The sequence below is a fragment of the Staurois parvus genome, unplaced genomic scaffold (genome assembly GCF_062004578.1).
Source record: "Staurois parvus isolate SC_StPar_1 unplaced genomic scaffold, SC_StPar_1.0 ptg000562l, whole genome shotgun sequence".
NCBI lineage: Eukaryota > Metazoa > Chordata > Amphibia > Anura > Ranidae > Staurois > Staurois parvus.
This window is the reverse complement of record NW_028318358.1, coordinates 4,684,131-4,697,382: the sequence shown is the minus strand read 5'-3', so window position 1 is coordinate 4,697,382 and position 13,252 is coordinate 4,684,131. Positions and strand designations below refer to the sequence as shown.

Here is a 13,252-nt window from a genome sequence, read left to right as displayed (position 1 = left end):
ATTACTATGGGGATGAATTACTATAAAAACTTATTGAAACTAAAAACAGTGTACCATCCTATGTATTTTCAGTTTTAAAAATGTGGCTCTCAAAATAAATTTCAATCGTGGTTTAGGCGAGATTTGGCTCAGTTGAAAAAAAAGGTTGCCCACCACTGGTCTAGTACATTTTATTGGTAACAATTTTTACAACAGAAGCAATACTTTTTTTAAGAACAAAACAAAAAAAATTTTTTTACAGCTTTATGGCAAATCTCCGAGTGACCTGGATAATATTTTGAAGAAACGAAGAATGAATCACACATTGGTAGCTTCAGTCTATCAGATGAATCAGAAAAGTGTTCCAGGTGTGATCAAGGGAAAACACCTGCCATCTATGGGGTTGATTTACTAAATGCAAATAGACTGTGCACTTTGCAAAATGCAATTTCACTCTGCAAGTGCGGTTGCTTCAGAGCATAGTAAATGAGGTAAAGCTTCACTTTGCAAAAAATACCCAATCCCATGCAAGGAAAATTAAAAAAAACAGCATTTTTGTTTGTACATGATTGGATTACGAAAGTCAGCAGAGAAACTGTAATAAAAGACATAATTAAAAAAAAAGACTCAAATAAATGAGATAAAATTACACTACGCTGAATATTCACAAACAATCCTTACTATATTAGTAAGGAACAGCTGGAGGTAAACTGGAGATTGTGAAATGATGACTGGCATGCATGAGCTAACACTGAACTACCCTACAATTTAGGTGATCTTTGTAGACTACAAAAGTAAGAAAGTAAAAAAGCAACTTGCAGACAGTCAAGCCTGCCATTCCCACCTATCTCTGCCAAGTTATGCATTTAATATCATAATTAATATGTGAAATGCTGCAGAGCGGACTATGGGCTTTTGTGCCAAAACCTCAATCTATTCTCAGAACAGATTTAACAAGTGATCAATAACTTCTACCAAAAGAAACATTTCCCCTGGCAGCACTTCGGCTTCTTCTCTTCCCAGCACCAGCAGGTCAGAGGTCAAATCTCAGGAGTCCTTTTCATAAAATTCCTTTGTTTTGATAAAAGAAAACATTTTCAGTTCTTTTATCTAAAGGAAGCTACCCTGCAGAAAGTGTAATCTAGCATTCCTCTTATCTTCAGGTGCAGCACTCTTTGTAGGTCCCTGCTGCCCAAATACCTTCAGAGCATCATGGAGTGCAGCTCAATGTATAGCACAACTGATGAATAGAGGTAATTACATTTCAAGGTTCTTTGTGTGGGAAAACATAGGATATACCTTGTGTAAAGAGCCAATTATATCATAATTTCTTAGTGTCTATAGAAAAGGTGATGAGCAAGCCGCTTTTTGAGGAAGTATCATAATGTGACAGGCTTGTATCACCCATACAGAAACATTTGTTTCACTTTAGGCCATTTTACAAAACATAGTCATTGTCTCAAGGTGAGCGCACCATTGTTCATTAGCGTTTATGCCTGTGTTGTATTTGCGATGGACTATTTTTGTTTTTGGGCTCAGTGTGTGGCCTTATAAAAACAGGTGCATAACTGAAAGGAGGAGTAGATAACTTATATCATTTCTAAAGCCTAGTACACACAATCAGAAAATCGTATGAAAAATACCGCTTTCAAAGCGATTGTACGATATCTAATCATTAGTACACAGCTTTTGTGCAAAATTGATCGAAATGACAAGCACAAAAATTGTTCTCATATGATACCAGATCATACGATTTTCATTTAATCAGTACAGTTTTCATCCGAAAATACAATGCAAATACATTACATCACCACTTCCGAATGTTTATTCTGTCATAGAAGAATTTTCATAACTTTAGTAACCTCTTCACTTTGATATGAGACTAGCATGCCAAAAACATGGACGATCATTCGTCCAGTATTCCCATCATGTGCACAGGGCTTAAGGCTGAAGAAACTGTCGATTGTTATCAGGTGTTAAATACAGTCATCGAGAGAAAGGTAATTATCCAACAGTCACCCAGGAACCCTGAAAAAAATCAGGGTGCTCTATTAAGAAAATAATAATGACCTGATTTCAGAAGTTTGTGATTTGGCACCTAACTGTTGGTCCTTCAATGTGATAGTCTACCTCACTTTCGAACACTTGGGCATGAAATATGTGATTGGGTGGGCCAATGCATAAATGGGGTAGATAACTTTTACTGGTTCTAAAACTGAAGAAAATATAAACTGTCATCAGGGCATCAGGGAGACAGGATTAAATGGGTTAAATGCAGTCATCGAGAGAAAGGTCATTTTTCATCAGCCATCCAAACTGAAAAAAGTGAAGTTCAGGGGGGAGGGTTCCAAGCAAACAATGATTTTATTTCAGAAGCTGTTGATTTAGCACCTACCTGTTGGTATTTCAATGTGATAGACTACATCGCTTCCAACAGAGGTACATGGAATGTGTGAATGAGTAGGTGGGCCAATATATAAATGGGGTATTTAGAGCACCCTGGGTTTCAGGATGCTCTGCAAGATAGCCTTCCTGGAACTCTAGGATTAATGTCCATATCTGGGTAAATGTAGTTCCCTTCACCCAATCCATTCTGACCGCCCTACATCCATCCATTCACTATTAAAAAAAGAGTTCTTAAGCATACTTTTTTTTTTACTCACTTGAATTTACCATAATGTAACCCTCCATGGCACTTTTACTTTAAGTGGGGACTGGTAATTCACCTCTAAATTTCGGGCCTGCAACCAACTTGTCTTGCTGTTGTGCTATGTCTTACATCATTACACCACTGCGAGAGTCTTCAGGACCCTGTGAGGACCATGCCATTAAACGCCAAAAGGAAACATCCACATAACCAGGAAAGGATGTGGCCACAGTGAAGGAACCCCTATTTTTCATACCAGAATAAATAAGATTCAGAACTCAGCTAGTCATGTAATGGAGGATTCAGGTTAAATGAGGTATTGTTCTTTTTTTAATATCTAATTAGGAGATTGGTTGGACGGGGGTTAGGTCTGAGATCAGGTTTAAGCAAACGGGTTAGAAGACGGAGCTGTGAGCGATCACATAACTAATACAATTTTAAAGTGACATTGATGTGTGGTATGCAGCTTTAATTTTTTGTTTGTATGGAGTGAAGAGGAATATGCTTGAATGCACAGTTAGAAGAAAGGTATAGAGCTGCTTTGAGTGAAACACCACTACAGTAGCTGACTTGTATGCTACACGACGAGTTTACAGTTCTTTAGGGAAACTTTTGTTTCTATTGATATGAAAGTTTACGGTATGTTCTGAGGAAGTAGTTACATTCATTGTTTCCTATAATAATGTTGTTAACCAATTTGATATTTTTCTAATACAAATTCTTTTCCTTTAGAAGATAGTTCAAGAAAGGACATCTACACAAGGTAGAATGCAATATAAAAGCCTTGCATTGCGTCAAAGCCCAGAGAATGGGTATGGAAATATCTGCAATATTGGTCACATCTAGGTACACGCTGTCGAGAGAAAACCGTGGGATTTATTAAAATACCTCAGTCATATGCAATCCATGTTTGAAACATTGTACAAAGCTGGCTAGTTACACAATATTAATTCCTGTGCTCAGAGAAGAAAACATAGACAATAGTTGAGCGTTATTAAGAGTTTTCTAAGAAATGTACAAATTTTTCATATACTTACCATGTAAACCAAAATACTTTAGTGCCTATGAAATGCACCCTCATTTGTCTTATGTAAAGCAAGATCATATTTTTTAGAGTAGACTAGACTGAAGGTATATAGAAATTGCCCTTACATTCCTCATTCATTTGACTTTGTCAAGTAATGTTCAGTGGAAAATCAGCAGCTTTGACATGTTCTGATATTTCAGTTTTTAGTGTGAAGCGCTACCCTCTTGAGGGCCGCTGTGTTTCTGGGTCTCCCTAAGCTTTGCACATCCAGGCAACATGCTTTTTTCCACACTTGCATCCACGGTCAGTGAACAGTCCATGAGATTGGTTTGATTTTATTAGGGGAAATAACTTGGATAGAGTAATAGGGATTATGGGATTCCCAACTTGACTGAAGCAATGCACAGGGACAACTTCCTTCCTATGTACAAAGAAAGATCCAGCACTGTTCTCCTCTATAGGTACAATCAGTCTTTACTGTAGCAAAAAGCCCTTTATGGACTAAGAACATTCAGGCTCCTTGGAAAGTTAGCACAGATTGTTTCAAACTACATGTAGAAGTATCTTCTCTCCCCTGTAGAACTGCTCCCAGCTCCATAGCCTGCAGGCACTAGCAGTCCTCCTGGCTGCTCTGAAGATCTCCCAGGACAAGAATAAAGGATTAAGTACAGCACTGTCTTTTGAAAGCTTGCTACATGTAGTAGTCTCTCCCGTTGTGAATCCCTGGGTTTGCTGATGTACTCACTCTGTCCTCCTTGCTCCCAGGCAAGGATCCTGTTCATACCAAAATGCTGAATGGCTCTTCCTGAGCCAGCCTGAGCCAAGCCTGGAAGCAAAGTCCCCCATAGACCTAGAGGACCCCTCCCAGGCCAACAACAGCCTCCTCAGCACTCCATCAGCCTCCTCCACCCAACTCGCCTGCAAGCATGGCTCCCCCATATTTATGGGGTAGTCTTGCCACACTACCAGGGCCTCTTAGCCTGGGATTGGTCAGACTCCCATAAACATACAGATTTATATCTCCACCCCTTCTGTCCACTGGCTTCTGGAAGTTTTGATGGATCTCTAGAACCAGATGTAAGTGATAGAGTCCCAACCTGCTGAGTCACCCAGCCTGACCTGCAGTAACCTGACCTAATTAGAAACTTACACAATTACCATGAGTAATACCATAATAAATGTACCTACATTAACACTAGAAGCACCCTACAGGGTGCTACAGGCACAGCCTATTAGTATATCACATTCCAGAAATGATACAAAGAAAAATACAAGAATTCAAAGGGTTTCATTAACCAAATTTCTGCTGAAACTTTTCCTTTCCCCACCCCATCACCTATAGCACTAAACTCTTTAGTCCACAATGTAACCCCTAATTGCATATTAAAGCTGGCCATACACAGAATTTTATTTGAATGTATATACAAAATTGAGAAAAATCGTTCATCAGAGCATTTGATTCTGCCATCATTATGTCAACTAATTTTGTTTGAAGGCCCCTAAAATTTCAACCAGACTTGCTACTTGAAAGGATTCCCAAACACATTAAACAGATTTATTTTTTTGCTTATGAAATCAACAAAAAATATTGAAAACAAAGTTTATTTAGATTTATATTTATATTTCTTATTTAGAAACAGATTTGTACATACAGTACTTTATATGTTCATCAACCATTGAGGTTGTAGTCGATATACTACATATATACAATATACTAAAATCCAATTACAAATTCAATCTTGCATACACCATACAGAAACCTTTGTTTGTATTGCTATTTCATTCTAAGAACTAGAACATTCTAATTCATTAGAACATTCTAATTCTGGATGTAACTCTAATTTTTGCCAACTGAGGGCCACATTACCAGTTAGGATTTTGTGCAAGATAAGAAACATAAAACATTTTTCATCCTTCACCTTCAATTCTTCTCATCAATGTGGTTGAAAAAAACATTGATTTGTCCCTATTAACCATTAGAAAATAAAACATTCTGAAAATGTTTTGAACAAACTTCAAACCATCTTAAATAGTAAAGATACAGTATCAAAAGCATTGTCCATTGCCATGTTGCGGAGGACACAATAGAAAGTAATGTTTACCATTTTGTTCTCTGTAACATAATGGTGGGCAACCCTTTTGGTGGGAAGACATCAAATATGTTTGCCTTGTTCCTATTTTTAATCTCTGTAATTGTGCTAGTTTCCTCCACAAGTGTAGTGTTCGGTTAGCCTAATGAAAACAGATGTTACTTCCAATACGTGGGAATCTAAGCTAATCATTGAAGTTTTAAGATCTTTTTTTTTAATTGCAAGAAAATGGATTGCTTCACAATGGATATCTTCTATTCCGCCATCAGTAGATGAGTGGAAATCCAAAATGAACAAATATATTCTGTTTAGGAAAAATACGTACCTTTTTCACAATACTTTACACAGGTTTGCTGCAATATGGTCGAGCTGCATAGACATTGTGTGCTCTTCTATTTCTTTTTGTTGAGGAGGTTGTACTTATTGTTACTTATAGGATATTTATTAGCTTGTTAAGTACCATAGAGATGTATGGGTGATATATCTACTTAACAATGACAATTTGTGGGCTTAGTGCTGTATATTGGTTTTTATTTGTTTTTTTTTTTCTCTTCTATTTTTAGTCTTGTTGATCTGTGTGACAGTTTGTCTCTATGATTTTTTTTGTACTTGGAAAAAAAACTTGAAATATAATTACGATTTAAAAAAAAAAGGAAAACAACTGAGCTTGTGAGTCAAATCAGAAGAACTAACATTAAGGGCAAATCCAAAAAGCAGAAGAATTTAGAACTCTCTTATGGGTGACAGATTGCTTTAATTTCTAATGGATATAGCAAAGGTCTAGTTAAATAGATAATTCTATCATGGTTATTCAAACCATTATGACAGTTCATATCATTATTGTATTCTTAGATTATTTTTTTATACAAATGACTGATGTTCTTTTGACTTGCTGACTTGTTTTTATTTGATCCTCTTGTTAGTTTGTTTCAAAAGACATAAATGACTCCGATTCCTCAAAATGGACCCTTTGTGCCTTCCTACTCTAATATCTGCCCATTTACTATCCAACTCATCACATTTACTATCTAGTTCATATATAGTTATCCATACAGTGTATCTGTCTTTCTCTTTAGCTTTACTATTACCGTAGTTTAATCTATTATTCCTAACATAACAGAAAGTAGATACTGTATTAGCAGGAAAACATTAACAATTCAGGCTAGAATAAAGTCTTCCTCCATTGGATGTTAAGGATGTGCTGTCAGCCTGGGAGCCGCAGACGGAGCTAGTTCCTATATTAATACATATCTGAGAAAGATGAGGTAGTGCAGGACTTCACATTGGGTACTATGACCTTGTTGGGCTATCACTTTGCTGCCCAGCATCTCCTCTTACTCATTAAGCTATTGAGGTCATAAATAATTCACAGGAGTCAGTGTTGTGTTCAATAGCTTCTCTACTAATTTGCTGTCCTGCCCCATTGTCAGCAGCACCAGTACCGACTTTAATGGATGTAAAGAAGAGAAAGAAGGTAACAGTAGAAGAGTGCCGGATCCCTGTTACTAACCACAGTCGCCAGCTGGTAAGAAACATGCAGAGGACAGATCCCGGTCTCAGACTCCCTCACTCCCAGCACACTGACCTTCCTAATGGTATTATATCACTGCTTCTCCTTTCATGTATTAATAGATCCACTACATACTATTTCAACTCAACAGTGATTGGATAAATTCATTTTGGACCTACCTCGATTCCAAAATTATTACAATCTTTACAGGCGTGTATTCTCAAATAACAAATCAAGGGTGCTATTCCCAGTGTTATTTATGCTTATAAAAAACTCTGGAGCATTTCAGAATCTTTAAATATTCCAGCGTGCACCAGATTGGGTTACAGATGTTCGGTAATGCAAAAGCAAGGGATTAAAGTTGATCATCTCAGACCATAAACATCTTACTTTGGTATATTTATGGTGGCATCCCATGTATTACAAGAGAGTCACCCCAAGGAGGCTGTCTTGACTTCTGACCGTTTTCCAATTTGATGACATCACCTTTGGGAATATATATTATGCTCACAATGATAGGCATCTGGTAAGTTGCCTATCTTACCGCATGTGGTGGAGGAATATTGGATTCTTTTATATTTTCACTGGTTTTGGGCACATGGCAGAGGAGAGTTATATTTATGTGATCACTGCATGGATTATCTATTTTGAATGGACACTATATTTATGTTATTCATGATTATGTTGTGAGATTAGACACATTATCTGTACTTATGCACAGTGGTTTTTTATAAGTATAAATAACACTGGGAATGGCACTCTTGATTTATTTAATTTTATGGGGTGTTAGTACACTTTGAAGGGCTGCTTTTCCCCTGAAAGTAGTTACATTAATTTGGGTTGGCTCCCCTTCCTGTAGTTTATTGTTCACTTTAAGCACTAATTAGGGCTGTATTCTATTTCCATAACACAGATCACAGACAATTGTTTGTGCTCAGTAGGCTGAGGTCATGTCATAGTCAAACTAGTGTTTTGCTTTTTCTTTATAAATGGTACAAATTGTAAATATCTACAATCATGAAGAACAAAAGGAAAAAAGGATACAGCCCTTAATGCAAAATTATAATGGTCTGGGGTTCCAATTTTTTCTGGTGGTTTTGGTGTAACTCCACCACTATTTTTTTTTATATTGCATACTGGACAGAGGTAGAGCCTCCATCAAATTTTTGTTGTAGTTAATCACGACTGGGGATGTTTTCTTGAACGTCCTTTCTCTAGAGACAAAGGAAAATTCCATCTTTGACTGACATCACCAAATCAAGTGTCCTTACTAGAACATATTTCCTCAACTCCAGTTCCAGTGACAACTTCAACATTGTGAATTCCCATTCATAGGACAAGTGTTATGGTAAGACCACCCCAATAGGGACACAGACAACAATAAAAACCTGATAGAGGTTCTAATTCCTGCCACTGCAAAATTTTCAAACAGTTGTTTTTTACTATGTATGCTATCTATATCTTACAAACAAACCTTCCCAGAGCACTATAGGTTAGCTAAGCAGACAGCAATCATCTCCTTTCAGACACAGTCTCATTGAAATCTCAGACTGAGCCATCTGCTAAGTGTCACTTGTGATGAGTCATTCAGTTATGTGTTGAAATTTCTCCTTAAGCCTTTGAACCCTATAATCAGCAGATTTTTTTTAAACAAAGAGATAAATAGATATACAGATAGCCATTCACAACACCGCCCCAAACTACATAACCGACCTGATACCCAAATACTACCCTACCCGTGCCCTCCACTCCTCACAGGACCTCCTACTCTCTAGCTCCCTGGTCTCCTCCTCCCATGCCCGATTGCAGGACTTCTCTAGGACTTCCCCCATCCTCTGGAACTCCCTACCCCAATCCGTCAGACTGTCACCTACCCTCCTCACCTTCAGGCGCACCCTGAAAACCCTCCTCTTCAGGGAAGCCTACCCCAACCTCACCTAACACCTGACCTCACCTAACAACTAACCTCCTCCACTCCTCCCACCACTCCATCCCCCACAGCCATTTCCTCCTCTACCACTTTCCCCTCCCTCCTAGATTGTAAGCTCGAAAGAGCAGGGCCCTCGAACCCCTCGTGTATTGTATTGTTACTGTCTTGTCTCATGTTCTGTCCCCCTTGCTACTGTACAGCACTGAGCATACCCTTTGGCGCTATATAAATACTGTATAATAATAACGACAAATGAAGCCTAAATTTCTAGGGAGAAGATTTACTTAAAATAGAGAGCGCAAAATCTGGTGCAGCTCTGCACAGAAACCAATCAGCTTGCAGGTTTTATTGTCAAAGCTTAACTGAACAAGCTGAAGTTAGAAGCTGATTGGCTACCAGGCACAGCTGCACCCAATTCTGAGTGCTCCAGTTTTAGTAAATCCTCCCCTATATGTCAGTTCAAAAAGAGAATGCAAAATATTGCATGTTTACCTGATTTAAAAAAAACATAAAAATATTTTTTAAAGATTTGTATCTTTATAGTCCTGACAAATAATTCATAAAAATGTACATGACAGCTATATGCTGCATTTGACATGTTGTGTATAAATACAGTACAATATTGTGTCTCTGGTTTCATATGCATTGCTTAGTTAAATAGAAACCTGGCAGATTGGTAATCCACTAGATAAGGCATTTCCCTACTTGCTGGCAGAGGAGGAATCTCCCTGTCAATCAGGTTTATTTTCAGAAGCTGTAAGGGAGAGACCTTACAGATCACAGAATGTGTACCACTGCTCCACCTGCTGAGAAATGTTATATATTCAAAAGCAATGCTCTAATCCAGAAGTGCAAACTTTTACACAGCACCACTTGCAGCCAGCAGATGGAGCGCTGTACAAATGGAAACCAGGGAGTGCAGTGATGTGTTTCAACATAATTATAGAAAAACATACAGATTCCACAGCAGAAGAGGAAGCTGATATAGCTCCCTGCAACTCAGACTTACTTTCAGTAGCTTTCAGGAAAAGACCTTACAGAGAGCAGATTTTGTACAGAACACCACCTGCTGGCTGGAAATGGTAAATATTAAGAATCAAAGCTCTGAACGGGAAGTGAAAACATTTTCATAACATTATATATGAATATTTACCAGTTCCAACCAGCAGGTGGAGTTCTGTACAAATGGAAACCAGTGAGTGCAGCGATGTATTTTAACATAATTATAGAAAAACATGCAGTTTCCAAAGCAGAGGAGGATCTCCCTGTAACTCAGACTTCTTTTCTGTAGCTTTCAGGAAGAGACCTTACAGAGTGCAGATTTTGTAAAGAACATCGCCTGCTGGCTGGAATTGGTAAATATAAAAAAGCAACGCTCTGAACAAGAAGTGCAAACATTTTCAGAACATTACATATGAATATTTACTAGTTCCAACAAGCAAGTGGAGTTCTGTACAAAAAGAAACCAGTGAGGGCAAGATTATATTTTGATTGCAGAAAACTCCAGATTCCACCAAATGCATTGAACATTTGCATGATCATGCTGTAATTACATGTAAATATATTGAAGGAGAAAAGAACTGTGCAACGCTCTGAACCAGATGTGCAAACATTTTCAGAAACTTACATATGAATATTTTCCAGTTCTAACCAGCAGGTGGAGTTCTGTACAAATGGAAACCAGTGAGTGCAGCGATGAATTTGAACATAATTATAGAAGAACATACAGATTCCACAGCAGAGCAGGAGGATCTCCCTGTAACTCAGACTTCTTTTCTGTAGCTTTCAGGAAGAGACCTTACAGAGTGCAGATTTTGTAAAGAACACCACTGCTGGCTGGAATTGGTAAATATAAAAAAGCAAAGCTCTGAATGGGAAGTGCAAACATTTTCAGAACATTACATATGAATATTTACCAGTTCCAACCAGCAAGTGGAGTTCTGTACAAATGGAAACTAGTGAGGACAGGATTAGATTTTGATTGCAGAAAACTCCAGATTCCACCAAATGCAGTGAACATTTGCATGATCATGCTGTAATTACATGTAAATATATTGAAGGAGGAAAGAACTGTGCTGAGATCTTCCCAAGTCCTCAATATGCAATTAAGTTCCCCTGGCAAGTCCAGCAAACAAAACAGGTAATTATTGATGTATTAGTTATGGCTGCTTTTTGGGAAGATGAAGGGTGGATGTCACATTTGTTCTGACTCCCCAATATCAGATGGTGTTTCCCTATTAGTGTTGCTCATCTTATACTCTATGCATAGTACCATCTAGTGGCTGAAGAGGAGATTTATTATTAGGGAACCAAGGGGTACCTTATTTAATCCATTTGATTTACACTATTTATCTAATTTTTCTTTACTGAAACCTTTCTGCGGAGGAAGAGGGAAGGCTACACAGACATGCTGCATGTTTTATAATTTTCTGCATCCCAGTTAGTTATGCAAAACCCCAAAGATTGTTGTTTCTCGGAAACTGCAGAGAGATTTTGCTATATAATACACTTTAGCTATAAATAGTCTTTCCTGGAGTCTTTCTGGAAGTCATGAGATGTGATTTCCTTCAATCACAGAATGTTTTTTTCAGTTTTGGATGATGTGGAAGGTCACCTGAGTGAGGAGACCTTATAAAATCCACATTTACCTGTGCTGATTGAAACATTGAGACAGTAAGCACCCTGTGAGCATGCATAGAGCAGGGACAATGTTATTTTATTTACAATGGCTTGGTGTGTTTAAATATTTATGATATAGCGGACAGAACTGGGACACAGACATTAAAGGAGATTTTAAGATCTTTTAAAAAAAAAATAGTCATCCAGCCATATTCCACAGGTAAGAGTGTCTAAACTATTTTGATGATCAGTATCAATTATTTATGCATCTGGATTATGAATACATTTTGTGAACACTGGGATTGTGTTGTGATGTTATCATGAGGCATGTCTGCACACAACCCTTACATGTTTGTATCTTCCTGCTGTCAGGGGTATATTTATATATATATAGTACTGACAGGGAACACACTGGGAACTAATTAAAAGTCCTGCCATGGATTTACGCGTACAGCATCGCCTTTGTATATTAAAATATATTATGCAGACGGTGGAATGAGGAACTAGCACATTTCTAAATTATAAATTACTTTTTTTGTGAACTGGCCATTTACAGGTCAATGTTTACAGCTTATAACCCAATTAGAGATCTGATTATTATTTATGTATTCATTATTATTATTATTAGTATTATTATACAGGATTTATATAGTGCCAACAGTTTGCACACTTCTTTACAAAATAAAGATAGCCAGACAGTTTTTTTAGTTAACTGGCAATTTACAGTTTCATTTTTACAGCTTATAAGCCAATTAAAGATCTGATTATTATTATTATTATACAGGATCTATATAGTGTCATCAGTTTGCACAGCACTTTATAAAATAAAGGGAGGCAGACAGATTGGGGTAGGGAGTTTCAGAGTAAGGGAGAGGATTTACATTTTTTTAGACAATTACTGAACCAATGTTTAAAGGATATCTAAACTCAAAATAAAAAAAAATAATATATTTCAGTTCACTAGTCCATACATGTGGTGGCTGAACTGGTTTTCTTTATTCAGTATAAGTAAATTTTCTCCATGTACCTGTTAATTTTGCCAGAATTCCAGTATCATTGTAAGTTTCTGTCTACTTAATGGATAACCAAAGCAATGTTGTCTGCACCACCAGCTAACTTCTCTGAACTACAGAACACCTACTGCCTATGTAATGGAAAGGGGGAGAGGGAAGGTGTTGGTAGTTAATCAGAAGAGAAGCCTAGGGTGATAACGCTGCTCTTCCAAAGATACATGAATGTTGTTACCCTAGTACAAAAAAGCATGTTACTGGTGTAATTACCAGGTTTATATCAAGACCGAAGTAGACTAGTGCAGCCACCACATCTAAGGACTGGTAAGCCACAATATTTTTTGTAGGTTTATAGGCTGCATTTAAACAGGTGCTCCAGTTTGTGTGTCCAAGGCCACTCATCTCTCACTGTAATGCATGCAAATGCTTGGATGGGAGGT

At 37.6% G+C, this 13,252-nt stretch overlaps 1 protein-coding gene across 2 annotated transcripts in view; it reads right to left on the bottom strand.

Moving 5' to 3' along the window:
• Positions 1 to 13,252, bottom strand: part of ZNF385A (zinc finger protein 385A) — a 442,370-nt gene that overhangs the window by 378,108 nt on the left and 51,010 nt on the right. The window lies entirely within an intron of this gene.